Below are 17,980 nucleotides of genomic sequence, written 5' to 3'. Positions count from 1 at the left end.
ATGTTCTCCTAAAACTGGATGAAATACATGCTAATAAATATCTCTCAAAACAAAGTGCCTGGGGTATTAAAGCTAATTTTTCCAGATATGAGTATATCTAAGTTTTGATGAACTGGTTTAATGTAGGTCATAAAATATTCATTGTAAATGTGTTTTAAAGAAAAATTATATGATGGTGTGAATGTTTTTACATTTAGAATCCAGGTCTTAGTTGTTTTTTTGTTTTTTTTTTACACTATGTGGTAATGCTTCTCATCAAGAAAAAGAGAGCACTGAGAATTACGGTTAAAAAGAGACACAATGAGACAGACAGCAGAGGGAAATACAGAGAGGTTCTTTCCTCAATGCGGATAATTACATTTCTACCTTTCTCTAGCAATTGCATAGCTTTAATGCTCATAATTAATTTCATTATTTTCAGGCCTGGCTGTTGAGTGCAGATTAGTTTGCAGCCAGTTGTCGGATAAAAACACGGTAATTGCTTATTGCTCTCAGAGCCTGCATTAGATTATACTAAAGCCAACGAATTAGAAAATATCCAATCACCTGTAGCTAAAATTTAAAACCTGCTCTTCTTATTGTCATTGTTTATTTTCATTTGTCCAATACCACTTCCAGGTTGTGAAGAATACTGCGGATCAGTCTGCTTTCTGGTTTTGTCTTTTTTGTTTTAATGTTTGTTTCTCTCAAGACGCAACAAGACATTGGGCAGGTACAAGAGCAGAAACATGCCAAAAGTTATTTTCCCGATGTCCAAATGTCTAGTTTGTACATTTCCAAAATGTGTTTTCCCTTTGAAAAATTGAAATTTGCCTACAGAATATTTCCACTTTAAGTTTTTGTTTTGTTGAAGAGACTATTAGCATCAATTGAGCTTTTTAATTTCACTGCGAGGGCAATAAGCATGGCTGGCTTTTACTTAGAGTTACAGTAGACAAAGTAAAACTAACAACATCTGGTATGTTTAAAGACTGAGCTCATAGTCTTTCATTTGCATGTTTTTAGCATCAGATATCTCCAACCAAGGCAACAGATTTAATTTTTTTTTTTTTTCTTTTTTATCTGGTAATTGTTTTATTCATGGACATTTTATGCAAAAGCATTTAATTAACTGACTCATATACATAAAATATTCTTAATACTGATAGTTTAAGTATATTTGATATTTTTCTTCAAATCCATACCTATATTGGATATTTTTTTGATGGGGACTGCAAACACAAAGTACAAACCTGGAAATGTTTCTCATGCAGTTTTATTGAAATGAGAAATGTAATTGTCTTGTATTTGGATTTTGTCATTTTATTTTCTGGAGTTTTGAAGATTTACAACCTTTAAATATAAAAAATGAATGTGCAATTCTTCCCACTTCATGTTGGCATTAACCTGTTTACAGAACAAAGATTAATGAATACATTTAGAACATTTTGCAGCATAGCTGCGACAAAAAGCATAAGTACAAATCAAAGAACATAGCCAAGCACAGATCAAATCAAATATACAAGTACAAACACAGGTAAATTCTCTTAATTATTCCAGCAGCTGTTCATTTACAAGATGATGGTGAGCTCTGTTTACAGCTAAACTTTTACGCTGTGTTGAAAAGCAGCACTGAAGCTCAAGGTTCAGAAATTAAATGACTATGATCAGTAAGTCAGACTGAGCATATCCATTAGGTATTCTCTTTGGTATATACAAGATTAGACAAAAGCCTTGTGGTTCCATTATTGACTTGTATTTTTAAGCTAACAAAGTTGGTCCAAACTCAAAGGTTTCATTTAGAGATTGGCAATTTTATAATAAACTCATAATTTCATCAGTATATTTGATTTGATTTATTTTTTCAAGCAACCAAACTTGGTAATATAAGTTACAAGCATCAAGCTGGGTTGCCTTTTGCCTTCAGAACTGCATTACTTCTTAACAAGGTGTTGGAAAAATTCCTCAGAGATTTTGGTCATATTGATCACTCAGTTGATGATTGATCAACTACACATCCATGATGAGAAACTCCCATTCCACTACATCCCAAAGGTGCAGTCTTAGATAGATCTGACTGTGAAGGCCATTGGAGTACAGTGAAATCATCGTCATTTTCAAGAAACCATTGGAAATTATTTAAACTTGCATGAATGTGGATATAGGCATTCTGTGGTTGAAAGGTCATAAAGATCATAAAGGGATGGACATAACATGATGTATACTGATGCTCAATTGGTGCTAAGAAGCCACCTGAACTATTGAAACAAGGCGAGATGGATTCATACTTTAATGTTGTTTACACCATTTTCTGACTCTATCATCTGTGGCAACTACTTGGCAGCTGAGACTCAGACTCATAAGGTCTGGCAACACAGTTCCAAACTTTTATTGTCCAGTTTTAGTTACCCTGTCTTCTGCAGCTCTTTCACATGTGCTTTAAGTTTCTACTTGTACATTTGGAGACGGTATTCTGCATATTCTGGTAACCAGTGGTTATTTGAGTTTCTGTTCCTTTCTATCATCTCTAACCTTTCTGTTCATTCTCATTGGCCTCTGACATTGACATGACATTTTCATCCAGACAACTGCTGCTTACTGGATAGTTTATCTTTTTCAGAGCATTCATTGTAAACCCAAGAGATGGTTGTCTGAAAAAATCTGTAAACCAGTTGTAGTTTCTAAAATACTTAAAACAACCCCTTTAACAACAGCCATGCTTCTTTCAAAGTCTCCTCAATCCCATTTTCCCTCTTTCTGAGTCTCAGTTTGGACATCCTGACCATTCCTACATGACTAAAGGCATTGAGTTCATTCCATGCGATTAACTCATTGTTTATTTGTTTTAATGGCATTTTTATTTCCTTGCCATACAGAAGAAGTGCTTTTACTATAACATCAATCAAGTTGTTGTATGACTGCCCTGACCTTGTGTTTATATGGTGCTGTTTCTTCCAAGTGTTACAGGTCTTGTCTTGGTGCAAGCCCATAACAGGGGAATGCTGTATAAAACAGGAGAAAAGATGAAACAGAAGATACGGCCATTGTGGACACACTGGCTATATGATGGCAGTTTTTCTTACTTTTAAAAACATGCAAGAACTAAATACTTTTATCAAGTACTTTTATTTAGTTTACAAGTACGCAGAGTTTTGTGTACATCACTTAACGTCTAAACCTGTATGAAGCAGGAAATAGATGAGATAGATGGTTGTGCTTCTGTTCGGTGCAGTTTCACTCAGCCGAATGAGGAAGCTGAGCAACAGCAAACAGTCACCCTGGGGTGGAAGCAAAAGACAAGCAAAGCAACACACTGCCTTCAACACAACTTGTCACTGCAGACCAATTCCTTCCTTAACTTACATACAAATGTGTTATAGTTAAAGATAAATCACACAGTGTAACCACACATTGTATGCATAACACAAGCATATGTGATTGCTTTCTACGTAGATTTTTGCTTACATGTGTTGTACCTTTAAGGATATTGGAAAGTATTTACAGTACAGTTGTAAACTGTTATTGCTATATTATTTAGTGGTCATGTAGTTATATTAATGGAAAAAGTAAGTTGACAGCACAAGTATTTAAAGCAGATGGAGTTTTGGGACAGCTGAAATGGTTATAACCATGAATAAAACGTATTCAGAGATACATAAACTGTATAAACATATTAGATGAAATCCTTTGAAATCTTTTCAGCTCCTGAAAATCCTGAAATTTGGCTTTACATTCCTTCTCTGTAATGACACCTGAACATCTCTCATACTGAGGCCTCAATATGTGGTTTACTTGTGCTCAAAGGCAGAAACACATTTGTCTGTGAGCTATAGCAGAAAATCTCCCTGCAGGCTGTTATGAATAGGTCATAACAGGATTTCTACACAGACACCTTGTGCTCCATCAGGACAGATAACAATGAGAGCAGGACATGTGCTAATGCTTCTTTGTATGTAGCCATTTTCTCATGGTCAGTAAAAAGGCAACATAACTAGATGTTCAGTCAGAAGGGTAGATGAGAGAGATGCCGACCAACTGGAAAGAGAGAGAAGAAAGTGACATACATATTTTTTTAATAAAATCCTTTCTGAGTATTTAGCAACTGGCATTGAAAGTGGATTTAACAGCTGAGGATATTCTAAATAGTGTTTTCTGCACTTGTATACACTGGTAAGGTAATGTAAGCATAAATATTGGACTTGCATATAAAATGGACAGCAACACGAGTCCATATAAATCTGGCCCTACTTGCTTGATGTGTGAACAACCCACCATTTTTCATGGCTGCTCTGGCACCTGGGCAGAGATATATTGTAGGTGTATAGTTTGACAAAAACTGACATTTTAAACAGGTTTTGAACAAGGTCTCGGTGTTAATGTAGTTGAAATACAATTACATATAAAACCTTGGGCAAGGTTGCATCCCATAACTGAAAAATTGCACAGAGTGGGAGTAATGGGAAGTTAATAGCAGAACCAGCACCTCATTTTCACCCTGGGGGCCCTGTGGCATATTAAAACAGCTATGCTTGATTCTGTAGACTTTTTTCACATTCATTTTCAAGTTATTTTGAGCATGTAAGACAAGAAAAGAATAAAGAAATGCATTCTTCCATGTTATATTGTGCTAGATGGATAATAGTTGCTAAGCTGGGCAAACAAATTCTTTAAAATATACTCGCAAGCTGTCTAGCTCTGTGTAATTTAGGTAAAGTGTAAATTGTTGGGGGATTTCGTTGTACTCAAGCTTGCAAAGCTAACCTTCATCTCTTTCTGGATCTTGATGAGAAAACATAAACATCAGCTTTATAATGTAACCAGACTCTCCTCACAGATGCAATCTAAACTCTCAAATCCTTGCTGTCGAGTCCATGCATACGTCCAAATACAGGCAGAGCTCAGTGGGCTGAGATGCAATGCATGTTTAAAGCCTAACTAAATTTACTCTGAAGAATCAGAGAAGCTCTCCTGGGATGCAGCAGCCTGGCTCTGCCACTAAAGGTAATAGAGCCAGACAGCTGCATATTAGCTGTGGATCATCTCCTTTGACACAGCCGCTGATCTCAGTGGCGGCGGCAGCAGCGCAGCATCCATACCTCTACCTGCCAGGCATATCTGTACCTGCTGCGGAGAGGGGGCAGTGAGTGCAGCCCCTTTTCCCTCGTCCTTTCCAAGATACACTTCACTCCCCCCCAGAGTCTCTGCATGGTGCTCGCCTCTTAAGACTTTATGCATGTTAGAGATGGCAGGATTATGTCAGGCTTGTAGACACACAAAAAAATATACTAATACACACCTACTCCTCAATCATTTAGTATGGTAAAGTACTGTAGGACAAGCTTTAGGTTTTACATGAACAGAAAAGCAGATTGAGAGAGCTTCACTCCCAATGGGGCCTCATTTGAACAAGACAAACACAAGGCTTCTAATTAAAGATGTAACAAAAGGTCTGTCAGTTGTTTCTCTTCTCATCTCCGGTGTGTCACCCTGTGTTATGGCACAAGCTCAGTCTTGCATGCTCCTGGACACGAGGCTGAGGTCTGAGGTTTAGCTGTCTTCACATCCCCGAGAAAATATAGAAAATTGAAAAGCATCCTCTGCCTCTTTACCAGGGAAAACAGCTCTTCAGCTTCAGTGTTGTTTTGTTTTTTAAGCTTGAGAATACCACGGGTGCAGATAATGAATTCCATCGTAGCTCAGAGTGATTTATATTGCATGACTGAGCAGGTTGGGATTTGGTGCTTCGCTCAAGGACACTTTGACAGCACACGTGGCTGTTGATGGACATATAGGCTAGCTGTGGGGGGAACAGAAACTATAAGCAGAGTAGAGTTTTGCTACAAACATTTTTCAGTAAATATTTTGGCTTCAGGGGCAGAAAGAATCTCATAGAAGTTAAAACTTATTGGTCAGAACCAAAAAACTGAACCTTATTTGTTTTACATTGTCTTGTTTTTTTTTCATTCTTGTTCCAACACACCTGATGCAAATGAATCAGTAATTGTGCAGAACATTATTGGTCTTGGATCCGATTAATGTGAGCCAGGTGTGTTGGAACAGGGATACATGGAAAACCTGCAAGACAACTTTTGGTACCCCTGATCTACACATAACTGACAATAACAGTTGGTTGCTAAGATACAGTATCTGAAAGTGATACAGCAAGGACCTAATACAGAACCTGAGAGTTTCATCTGGACAATAGACTCTATATAGAAGATAGATGGAGCCTCCGTGACGTCACCCGTAGGTTTCTGAAGAGCTGAATTGAAACTCATTGGGCGGTTCCGACCGTCCCCATCTTGGCAGCATCTCATGTAACGTCTCTCCCAGAAAATACAAAAATGGGCAAAGAGCTGAGAGGGACGCTGTGAGCATCGGGGTGGATGTCTGGCGTCTATCGAACTTTGCGGTGTTTGTAGCTAAGAGTCAACCGAGCTAACCTGGAGCTAACATATGCTAACCAGCTAGAGGTAGGCGGGCTAAAGCTAAATCACGCTGCTAAACCCCACAGTTGTGCTACACTCTGCCTTCTTGCAACAGGATATAGGGTACCTGTCAAATAAAAAAGGACACACCCCTAATTATGTTGAATTTTGAGATGAAATTACTTCTAAATGTAGGACTTATAAAAAAAAAAAAACAGTCCCCCAAGAGTTGTCATGAAGGTAAACCTGACCTATTAGACCTAAAATGTTTTTTGTATCAGGCTGTAAACATGTTTATTGTTGATGTAAAGCTGGTGTTTTAACATTGGAATCTATGAGGATTTGCTCCGTTTTGGAACCAGCAGTGGATGAGGGATGAACTGCAACTTTTGGCATGTCCGCATATGGCTTCATTTTTAACCACCAGAGATTGGATGCTTGATCTGGGTCATTAGTTGATCCATCTACTGTTGGTAGATATCTCATCAGAAATGGTCTGATGAGATATCTGTCAAGAAGCCTTACAAAGAAAAGCAAATGGGGAGTATGTTGAGGTATGTCAAAAAAAAGATCTGCAAACATCCAAAGATGTAATGAAGAATTAAATGCTTCTAAGCAAATACTGACATCATATCTTGCTTGAATTGAACAAACTTTGTTTTTGTATTCAATATTTTCTTTCCATTAATTCTTGCACATATATACATTTATAAATTACTGCACCAATTTTTCACTCACCTTTTGATAAGTAAGAAAGAGAAATAAAAGAGAGAAAGGTAGGCTAGGAAGGTAGACTTTTGGACAATTCTATATTTTGGCATTCAGCCACTCAGTTGTATTTCATTTCATGCATTCCAGGCTGTAAATTCACTGGAGAAAAATATTTCTTCTTTAGGAAAATTCAGAGACCAGAGATAGATTTTGTCTGTGCTCTAAAGTCCTTAGATTTGGAAATGTGTTTATCAGCTACACACTATTTATTCTGTCCCAAATTTGATATTTCTTACAGCAGACATTGACTCTCAGACATTAAGAAACAACAACTGATGACAGAAAAATGAAACCAAACTTGTGATTAACCGAAACAATCTTGTGACAGTGGGTGGTGTGATTACACATCGGAGTAAACATCACTGCACTAGTGAAATGCTCCTTAAAGCAAGATGTTACAGCAGAGGGTCAGTTATCCAATTGTGAACTTTCCAACTCTGAAAATTGCCCATTATTTGATGATATTATGCCCTAAATATTCATCTCTCACTGACTTTCTGGTCACATCATCTTAACTAAATTTGCAGATGTCACTTCAGTGAATGCAGAGGTGTCACATATTCCATTTTTGTGCATAGAGAATGAATTGTGGATTAATTTTCCTGCAGATAATGCCCAGATCAGTCCCAGAAGTGTCACATCTTCAAATACTTATTCACAGAAGCAGCAGCAGCAGTGATGGCAATTAATTGTGACTTTAGGAGATTTGGCCTGCTTTCTTCTCTGTTCATCAGTACCAAATGTTTCCACATTGTTGGAATAGTTTTTGTCAGCCTTGTAAATGAGGTATTAAAATTCTCCTTTGCTTTCTGGAGCTGTCTATCCAGCACAATAAAAAGGCTCTCCTTTAGAAATAAATGATGGTGACGTTTCTCCGACGCCTCCAGATTCAGCGGCCCAGAATTCTGCTTCGCTGTGGAGCCAAGCACAGCAGTGGAGTCATTAGAGCAGTCAGAGAGATGATTTCAGATCAGTCTATCACCAACCCCTGTGTTGCTGCCCCAGCATTACTTTAATAGGAACATTATTAAATCAGCTAGAAAACCAGATGCCAGAATTTGCTGTGAATCAAGGTGCCACTTAATGCTTTGTTTCATCCCACTCCGCTGTTTTCTCTCTCCCTTCTTTATTTGATACAACTCCCTCTTATGGCAATGATAACAGGAACTTTATCGTCTTGCTTCTACACAAAAAAATCATATAAGGAATTATTTTATTTTTCCTGCTGTAAAATTTAAATATGAAGCTCCAGTTTATTAACTTTTTTTTTTTAAAGCTTGGTTGTAAAATAGCCCGATCACATAAAAAGAAAGAAAACAGCAACTTGAGGACAGACACATGAATCAGGCTTAAACCAAAATGGAAACTGTATAATGTTGAAGCATCCATCTTGTTTCTGCTGGGTGAATGTTTAGGTTTGCCACTTTTTTTCCCCCAAAAGTTATTTGAGCATAAAATAAGTCAGTTCAAAGTTAGAAAAGAAAGAAAGGTCTGTAATGTAGATGTAGATGGATGCACCAGACTGAAAAGTCAACTAGTTTGCTTTGTGATATATGGAACAAGAAATGCACCAAAAATCTGACTTGCAATTCAATTGTGGATTTTGAAGGACTCGCACTTGAAGAGTTGAGCACTTTTGTAGTTAGCTTTGTTGCTGACAAAGCTAGCGACTAATTGAACCGATAAGCTAGCAGTGGTATTAAGTGATGACAAAGGAAAATGAGAGTTTGAGTCAACTCGGGCAGAAACTCATGCATCTAATGCAGGTTGGATTATCTCGTGCTTATCATGGAGAAGTTTACCATTGACTGCATCTGTGGAATCTGATCAATTATTCACATATATTGACTTGAAGTACATATAAATATCCCTTTGTTTAAAGTAAAAATGCAGCTTGATGAATTATCTCTTAATTGTTCCTCTGATACTAGTATAAACAAGCATCAACATATGGATAAAAAAAATAAGAACTTTATGCCGTGGTTGGTCAAATTCATTTACATGTTTATGGGGCGCTTGCCTAGATTATCCCAATAACCACTGAAACACCAAAGTACTGGACAAAGTCTGTGGACTTCTAGATCATCACATTAAGTTGTCATTTCCCATCAGAAACATTTCTGCTTTGTTTTTGCATTTATTCTACTTATTGTTATTATTGTTTCATGGTTACTACATGCATCTTTATAGTCTTTCACCCTAGACTTTTGCAGATTCAAACCTGTTTTGTAAGTTTATTGGTTTTAGTATTTATGTTTCTTTTATGTAGCAGTTTTGGATTACAGTATCGTGAAAATCCACCAACGCTATTAGCACAATTAATTAGATTAATTAAACTATACTACCTTAAAAATGGATTTACAATTGGAAGTGACACATCTCTGCCTCAAGAGGATATATGATACTAAGTAGTAGCTCAAAAGCTCAGTAGTTAATGGATGCTGACATGGAAGAATAATGACAAAATGCCCCCCTTCCCTTTCATTTTTGCTCTTGAATGTGGCCAGGATAACTGGCCAGTATTCAGTACCAGGGGTGTGGTTATTCTCCTTTGTAAGGTTACAAAGAGAAAGATCTTTGACTCACTTTGGATCAAAGGATTAAGGTACGTAACATGAAAACTAATAGCAAACATTAATAGCAATTTGGAATGGTGCAGCTGAAGCTGTGATTTGATACAGAATGGGAACATTATCTATGCACCAATCAGTTTTAATCACGTAAACCATAACACGTAACCGCCCCCCCCCCCCCCCCCCCCCCCCCCGCCGCCCCCACTCCCATAGTTAAAAAGTGTATTGTCTTTCCCCTTAACTAACTAATAATATATAGAGTAAATAAACAAAAATCTGGCTTGAGGGAGGACACATTATCCTGGGGGTCCTGTCTCACCAGGAGTCAACCGACCCATGACCACAGAGTGCGTTACCAACAAAATGGCCCCGACTGAGGGCAGGTCCCAATCCACACCACTACCAAAAGGCTGCAGTGTGAGGGCCACTCTGAGAATGAGCCATCCCCATGGCAACGGCACTGTAAACCGCATTGGTATAGCCCACTGTGCAGAGGATCCCCGTGAAGAAAACACTGGAATTAAAAGTTTTCAAAGCTCAGAAGAGACTAAAACCAAAATTAAAAAAAGAAACTGATACAAACAATAAGAGTATGAAAGTAAATGAAAGACTTTAAAAAAAAAATAAAACTTTAGTCACAATAAAAACAGACAGTGGTTGGTATTTAAAATAGATCAGTAATCACAAAATTAAAAAGTGGCACCATCTGTTTTCTCAAAGTTTCTGAATTGGGAACCGCAGGTATGAAAGGGTTCATTGGAAGTCAAATCGAAGCACAAAATCTTACATTTTCTTAACGCAAAGAGAAACACCTGCATGTCTGATTCTGTAATGCATGCCAAGCGCTTGATGTAATTCTCTACTTCTGCTGTTTTCTTTTCTTTCTTCCCCAAAGTTGTTATCTAGAGTTCATACAGCATGCTGACATGAGGATGCACTGTGCACGGGGGCTGGCTGTTGCTTGAAAAAACACACAAATGCCCACAAAAAACAAACACATGTATCTTTTATCCAGTAGCACCTTGTAAAGCAGCCAACATGGGAGTCTTCCACATAAAGTGCATCAATGCAGAAGTCATGTTCTCTGCTAAACGGGTTCACTGCAAAAGTCCAAGTATCTCTGACCATCAGTTTGTGGGTTTTTTAAAAGTGAAGCAGTGTCACAGCACAAATTTAGTGGATCCAAGCCCTTCTGAGATTCAGGTTTTTGAAGCTTTTAGTTGCCAGGTGACAGAGAAAAAGATTTTCTCTGTCAGCCGAGTACACTGTTGCAGACATCGAAAGTTAGTCCGCAGGTGGGGGGAGGACTTCACAACTAACCTAACTGATTTTTTCACGCACCGGTAGTTAACGAGGAGTCAGCCAAGACCAGGCGGCAGCTTCATCTCCAACACAGCACAAGTTTTAGGAGATGATTATAAAGGAACAAACAAAGTGCCTTGCTGCCGTTAACTCCTGCTCTGTCAGGATTTATCGTGTTTATTTAGCTGGGGAAGAAAACTTCTCAGACATGTAGCTTTCAAATTAACTAATGTTATTTTTATCCACTTTGATAAGCTAGGTTTGATTCAAAGTGGAAAGAGATGAGCGCGGTGGTGGTGTTTAAACCCCTGCTGTAGTGTTTCTTCCTCTGATCACTGGATCAGTGTGGAACTACAAACACACAGAAACCAACAAAGGAAACATTTACCCTGGATGTGTTTGTTTCTGGTTAGCTGTAGCCGCCTGTGCATACACTTCACTGCATACCAAATGTAAAAGTGTGTGCACACTTCGGTTAGTTCTTATTCTATTCATTTGGAAAAGTTGGAGTAGGAGCACACTCAGCTAAACCAGATTATTTGAGACGTGCTCAATCCACCAAGGATTTTATCTGGCAATATCTACCAATTATGTTAAAGAAATAGGAAGACATTTCTGAAAGTCGTCATTTGCTGAGTTAAAAATGCTCTGGATTGGGATGCTATTTTTCATTAGCAGAAACCCGTTTTTCTTTCTTCTCTCTAAATTCATCTTGTTGGTTGCATGTAAATAATTGAGCTGGAATAACTCAGCAGCAGGAGTAATTCATAATTCAAACATCTCATGTTCTGTGTTCATCTTTGTTTGTTGCTTGCATCAGTCACAACGTATGCAGTTGTCCTTAATTTCTGCTTCAAACGTTGCTCCAGCCTTTCATTTTAGATTCAGCAGCAGGGTCGCAGGGATGGAGCAGTGTAGGGGATATGAGGAATGACAGAACAGGGAGGGGCAAATATCAGAGCAAGACATGCTGTTCCTGAGGTTTGTGGTCCTGCCGCTTCAAGGCCCCATGTCTCCACCACTCCTGTCAGCTCATCAAGGCCACGTCTCTGCCTATCCCCTCTGGAATACCGCATCAAACAGCCTAGGGGAGCCTTTTATCCTAAACAGGATGCCGCCTCTTGTCACAGCCAAGGCTCGACAACCAGCCGTACGCGGATGGCAAAGTTTAACACACAGAGTGAAAGTCAATACCCTGCTGAGGTGGTAAAGCTCAGACATGAGAGGGGGGAAATGGTGAAAAGGTCAGCAGGAAAATGGGATCTTGAAAGACGCTGCTTGTCTGAGACAAGAGCACAAGAAGCGGCAAGCCAGATGAAGCCAGGCAGGCACTTAATGTCACGGTTCACTCCTTTGACCCTGTGCCGATTTTGATGTCTCGCAATTAAGGCCAAACATGTTATATTTGTCTTTCCACCAATTACTGTAAAGGTTACAGCAACTTGGCTTGTTTATACAAATCCTTCTTCACATGTGTGCTTCCATCAACAAAGACACGATGATTTCCCCGCCTAATTTCTCTTTGTTTGAACCGGTAGCCAAAATCAGACATGAAAAGGCTTGACTGTGCGCCCCAAAGACACAGAAGAACTCTTTGTACTCGGGCTTGTTCTGCTCCATGCCATTTTTAATCTCAGGCAGAAGGGGAGAGAGCTTCTCCTCTTATCTTAGATGACATGGAGGCTTTGCTCCCTCTCTCTGGAGTTCTCTCATCTTGTTCTTCTGAAACCAAACCCTCTTTCATGCTCTCCCCTAGTGGTGGCTGTGGTGGCGAAGAGATATGCTGAATGAGACTGGCTAATTTTTGTTTAGGTTATTCCATCTGAAGGCGGTTAGATGATAAGTGAAAGGGGAAGAGGTTCGGTCTTATTCTCCTGGTATATGTTTTTTTCTTCTGGTCTGGTGAGCTTAACTACTAACTGTCCAACTGACTGGACTTTAAATCTTGAGAAAGCAGGCATTTTTTTCCCCCTCTTTCCCTTTTTTTTTTTTTTCTCCTGTTTTTGTGCAGATTCTGACCAACAGGTCATCTGAATTGTAAATCTGAGCTTTGTTAACAGAACTTCATGAGGAAATTTCTATTCCCCTGCAGAGCAAAGGCCAACAACCCAAGAGAAATACCATCAACATTTCACAAAACACAACATTTCAAAGCTGCTGTCGTCACTTCCCATGTTGATTTACGCGACATATTGCCAGGTATCGTGCAAAGCTTTTCATTTGTTTCCAAAATAAAATTTAAAATCCAAACTAGAAACTTTTGGTTATGTTAATGAGGGAAATATTAAGTGAAGAATTACTGCATACTTTGAAACTTGGTGAAATTGTAAAAACCTTTGGCTGCATTGCTCTGTTTTTTTAATTGATCTTTTTCCCTTTCACTCAGGAAGCAAATAAAAAAAAGATCATTTGAAAATTTGAAATAAAGAAATATAATTGTGACATGTTTCCATGGACTAGTTTGGAGGGGATACACCAGAAGGTGGTGGTATAGGCTATGGTTGCTGTTGGTAGAAAGCCAGAAGTAGAACTAAAAGTAGCTGGAGGGACAGAAACAAACTGCTGTGTTGGACATCCACAAGACCAACATAGAGAGGTCTTCAGCAGTCATTTTAATCTCTGTTATCGGAGATATATACAACAATCTCATTTTAATCTTTGCAAGATCAGACAAAGATTGTCCCCATTCCCCTAAATGCACATCAAAGTTTTCTTTAATAGGGGAAAAAAAAACACTTAGAGTGAGAGTATTGGCTACTTTTCTCTGTTTTGTTATGAAAGAAAGAGACTGAAATGATTTTTTTCATTCACTTTTTTCTTATTTACTTCTAAACATTAATCAAAAAGGGCTACAAAAGCATGGCCATTATTATCTTACTTTTCTTGAATAACATCACCGTGTTCTGCTTTTGTGGTGTTTATACCTGCTATTGAAACACTGTTAATGGAAAGCAACATTAGAGCAGGTGGAGACTAAAAGCACAATACACTGACTGGATTAAAAACAACCAATTACGTGACAATGTTAGACTGATTAATGGTAACAAAACAATAAAGTTCAGTGGAGGTCTACCAACCATGTAATCTCCTTTCCCCGTGAAAGAGCTCAACGTTTTGTTTTTAAGTCGTAGTGAAAACTACTCTGACGTAATAAAACAAGTCATGGCCTTTATAAATGTACTGCCCCCAGCCTTAAGAGGAGCTGTACCTCATCAGATGTGTGAAAGCACCGTGTCCCTTTTACATCCAACGTATTACCACAAACTTAAGTCCAGCAACATCCAGAACACAACTGTATCAAATCTATTTCAACGGCAGATTTTGGTCTTTGTGAAGGGAGCCCAAAGGGACTTGTTCCCAGACATCCACCTCCATAACAGACTTAAGAGGCAGAGGTCTTTCCATAAGTCCTATAGGTCCAATTTGTTCTGCCAATTATTATCCACTGTTCTGCCACAGTGATGGAAGGTGCCGTTCAATGAGCCCGAATGCCACCCTTTCAATGTCCCGCCACAACAAAGAAGGAGCCCCTGCATTTTTTTTTTTTCCTTCTTTTTTTTTTCAGAGGTCCAGTCAAGCATTCGCTAACAGATTGGTAACCAGTCAGGTCTTCAAAGGGACAAAGACGACGGGCAGGGCAGCAGGGAGAGGAGAAGGGGGGGAGCGGATGATTGTGAAGAAGAATGACCTGCCAAATGAGAAAGAAGACATATTGAAAAGGACAGAGTGGGAGAAAGAAAAAAACATATTGAACCAATGGAGAAGTACAACCTTTTGACCATCTGCCTCAGTGGGTGACAACAGCCTTCATCTGTATTTTTAGAGCTGTACAACACACCAAATTACTCTGTCAGGAAGATTAAGGAGAGTCAAAGGGCTGTTGAGTGGAAAAAAAAAAGGACAAATTTGACCCAGCAGGTTACCAGTAGTGGAGAAACTTTGCACACTTGAGGTCTGAACTTTGGGACTTTATGTTGTGCAAAGATGTATGGGGGGAAAAAAAATCAGAAAAATAGAGAGGAAAACCCAACAGCAGCACTGAAAACTTTCTGTGTAATATATTTTCATTTCTGTTTAAACATGGTCCAGTACATCTCCAATATGATTTGGCTCTCCTCATCCTTCTCCTCTGGGGGTGAAATATGCAACAGACTTGACTCTTAAAACCCCTTTTTGCTGCATTAATTCCATGATTGCTTAAATGAAACACTGCTATTTTCTCCCTCCGTGCTAAACGGGGATCAGATCTCCGTGACCATGACTAATCTTTTCCTGTTCTTATTGTGCGACTTGGTGTGTGCTTCACTTTTGTGGCTCTTTTTGCCAATTTGGAAAGTTAATTGCTTTGACTCTGACTGGGAAAGAATAGGAATATAATGCAAGGAAAAGCTTTGTCTTTTTACGCCCATGAATCCTTCTTCACATCCAGATGTGTACAGCAGTGGCTGATTAAAATGCATTAGAGCAGGTTCACGGGTGTGAGGGGGGAAGGTGATTTTTTTTTTTTCTGTTACTCCTCATCCTTTTCAACTTCACTGGCCAGCAATCCTGCACCCCCGGCAGTCTCTGCACTCCTTGCCAAGCTTTTTCTCGACCGCACTGGTTGCTTTATTCACTTGCAAATATCTCAAGATGAAACGGTTTGCCTTTGTGGTGCATGCAGGAGCACTTCCCTCAGTTACTCCCCATCTACCACCTCATGCCTCTCTCCTCTCATTCCTCCATGCCATGCTTGCCTGATTTTGCCCCCCCCCCCCCACCTCTTCTTCCCTCTTTGCTGTAATTTCACCCCTATCCCGCTGTCAGCCCACCCCCTCCTCCTCTACTTTCTCCACCTCCTCTCCGTCCACTCCTCGAGGTGGGAGATTGCTGGATTACGCTGGAGTCGGGAGGGGAGGTCTTCCCACTGATTGTAAAGAGAGGGACAATTGGTCCTTTAGTCTGATTGGGTCCCCAGGTTGGAAACACCCGGGATGACAGTGTGCAGACAGCCGTGAAACAGAGCAGATGCAGCGTGAGAAGATACATATTTATTTATATCCAGATGGAAAAAGGGGAAACTTTACAAAGAGGCCAGTGAGGAAAAGCGTGGACTCAAGGTGACTCTAAACTGATGCACAGCTGGCAGAAGCTTTCACAACTTTTTGCAAGTGTGCAGGAAAAAAGCATAAGCAAGAGAAAATACAAGAAGGAAACAAGTTTTTTTTTCCCCCACAGAGGAACTGAGGAGGGGTAGAGTTGATGCGAAATAAGGTAAGGCGCTGACTTTTGACTTTCCCCAGTCACATTGTGAATCCAGTCAATAATGCTTTAAAGCTATAAACTAGGAGGGATGAATAAGACATGAGATGGGAGCAACTGACAGTTAAGTCTTGTGTTAGTTAAGACACAGTATTTACAGAGACACATATTAGCTTCTTTAAGTAGGTCGCAATGACTTTTTTTGCGGAAAAGGAAGGGTTTGATGGCACTTTGTAAAGTTTTTCTGCAGCTCCAATTCTCAGCACGTCTGCACTGTCGCTACTTCAAACAAGCCATGCTGAAGGAGAGGAATGCCTATCTGCTTTTTACGGACCTTCGTTTGGCATTCAGACCTCATTCTACAATCTGAGCCAAGGCTTTACTTTCTCAAGATGAGAATGTTTTTTTTTTTTTTTTCTTTTTTGCCACTATCAAACCCATTAAGCTATCGCCCGTCTTGTAAGACCAGCAAGTAAGATACTAGATTGGCATGTGCATTCTCACCAAAGCACAGATTTTTTACTTTTTTTTTATGCTATGGAGAGGTGTTAAAGGACTCTGCAAGATGAGCTTTGTGCTTCCATATTAACAACACCTTTCAGGTTTCTGTGATGGTGCTTGAGGCTGAGATATCTTAAATTACATTTTCAGCACACGAGAATGGACGATGAGGGGGTAGGATTTTCCCTCCTCACAAAATCCAAAGGAGATTACAGGTTGAAAATTAATCTAAAAGGATCTGTCCCCAAGACGCTGCTGTGTAATTTGTGACACTGATTGCAAACTTTTCCAGATGATGCTTATGCAGGGTGACATCATTTCCATGCACCAGTGCCTGGGATGAATGCCAGTTTGTGTGATTTAATTTCTCCATAAATGACAAGGCTCCTTTTATGGCTTTCACCGAGCAATAAGTGAACTAAATGCGCATTGAAGAGGAGAGTGACACAGATGTTTAAATGACGAAAAAGTGCATAAATTATTTTTGCGGTGGAGTAGGAAAACTGGAGGAGAAGCCTCTGAAGCTCAGCCAAACACACAAAGGAAGATAAAGAGAGGAGGGAGGGATGAGTAATTAAAAACACCTTACAGTAAACGAGCCACAGGGAGGGAGACGCTCGCCGCTGCTTGGCGGTGGCAGCGTGCACAGCTGCACCGAGGCCCGGGAGTGCCCTGCAATTAGAGAGGCAGGTTCAAAGCCTGCCCCATGCCAGCGCCTCAGTCCTGAGGGGGGGTTGGGTTGAAGCAATGAGGACGAATACAGGGCTGGAGCCCAACACACAGAGCCATGTTGCAAATTCATATTTATATCCAAACAGAAACAACTGTGTGATCTTGAATGAGTTTGGTCAGAACACACACTGCCTCAGCCTCACTCTGGCTTTGAAGACTGCCTTCCCGCCATGTGAGCCAGATGAGGAAACTGGGTCTTTGCTGGGAGCAGGGAGAGCTGAGACCCCTTACTTTTAAAACCACAGGACCTGGTCATTTCTATCCACACACACAAAACACACCAGAGGCGATGCTGCTAGACAGGACTGCTTATTAAAAGTTAGCACACCAAGCAGTAGCGCTTCAATTTAATTAGGTGTAAATATGCAAATAGACATTAGCGCTCAGAAATAACAGAAAAGAAACAAACAAAAAAAAATGCTTTGTTGAGGAATGCGGTTTGTCACGCTCAGA

This window comes from Telmatherina bonti (genome assembly GCF_933228915.1).
Source record: "Telmatherina bonti genome assembly, chromosome: 20".
Taxonomy (NCBI): Eukaryota; Metazoa; Chordata; class Actinopteri; order Atheriniformes; family Telmatherinidae; genus Telmatherina; species Telmatherina bonti.
Note: the sequence above shows the minus strand (reverse complement) of the source record.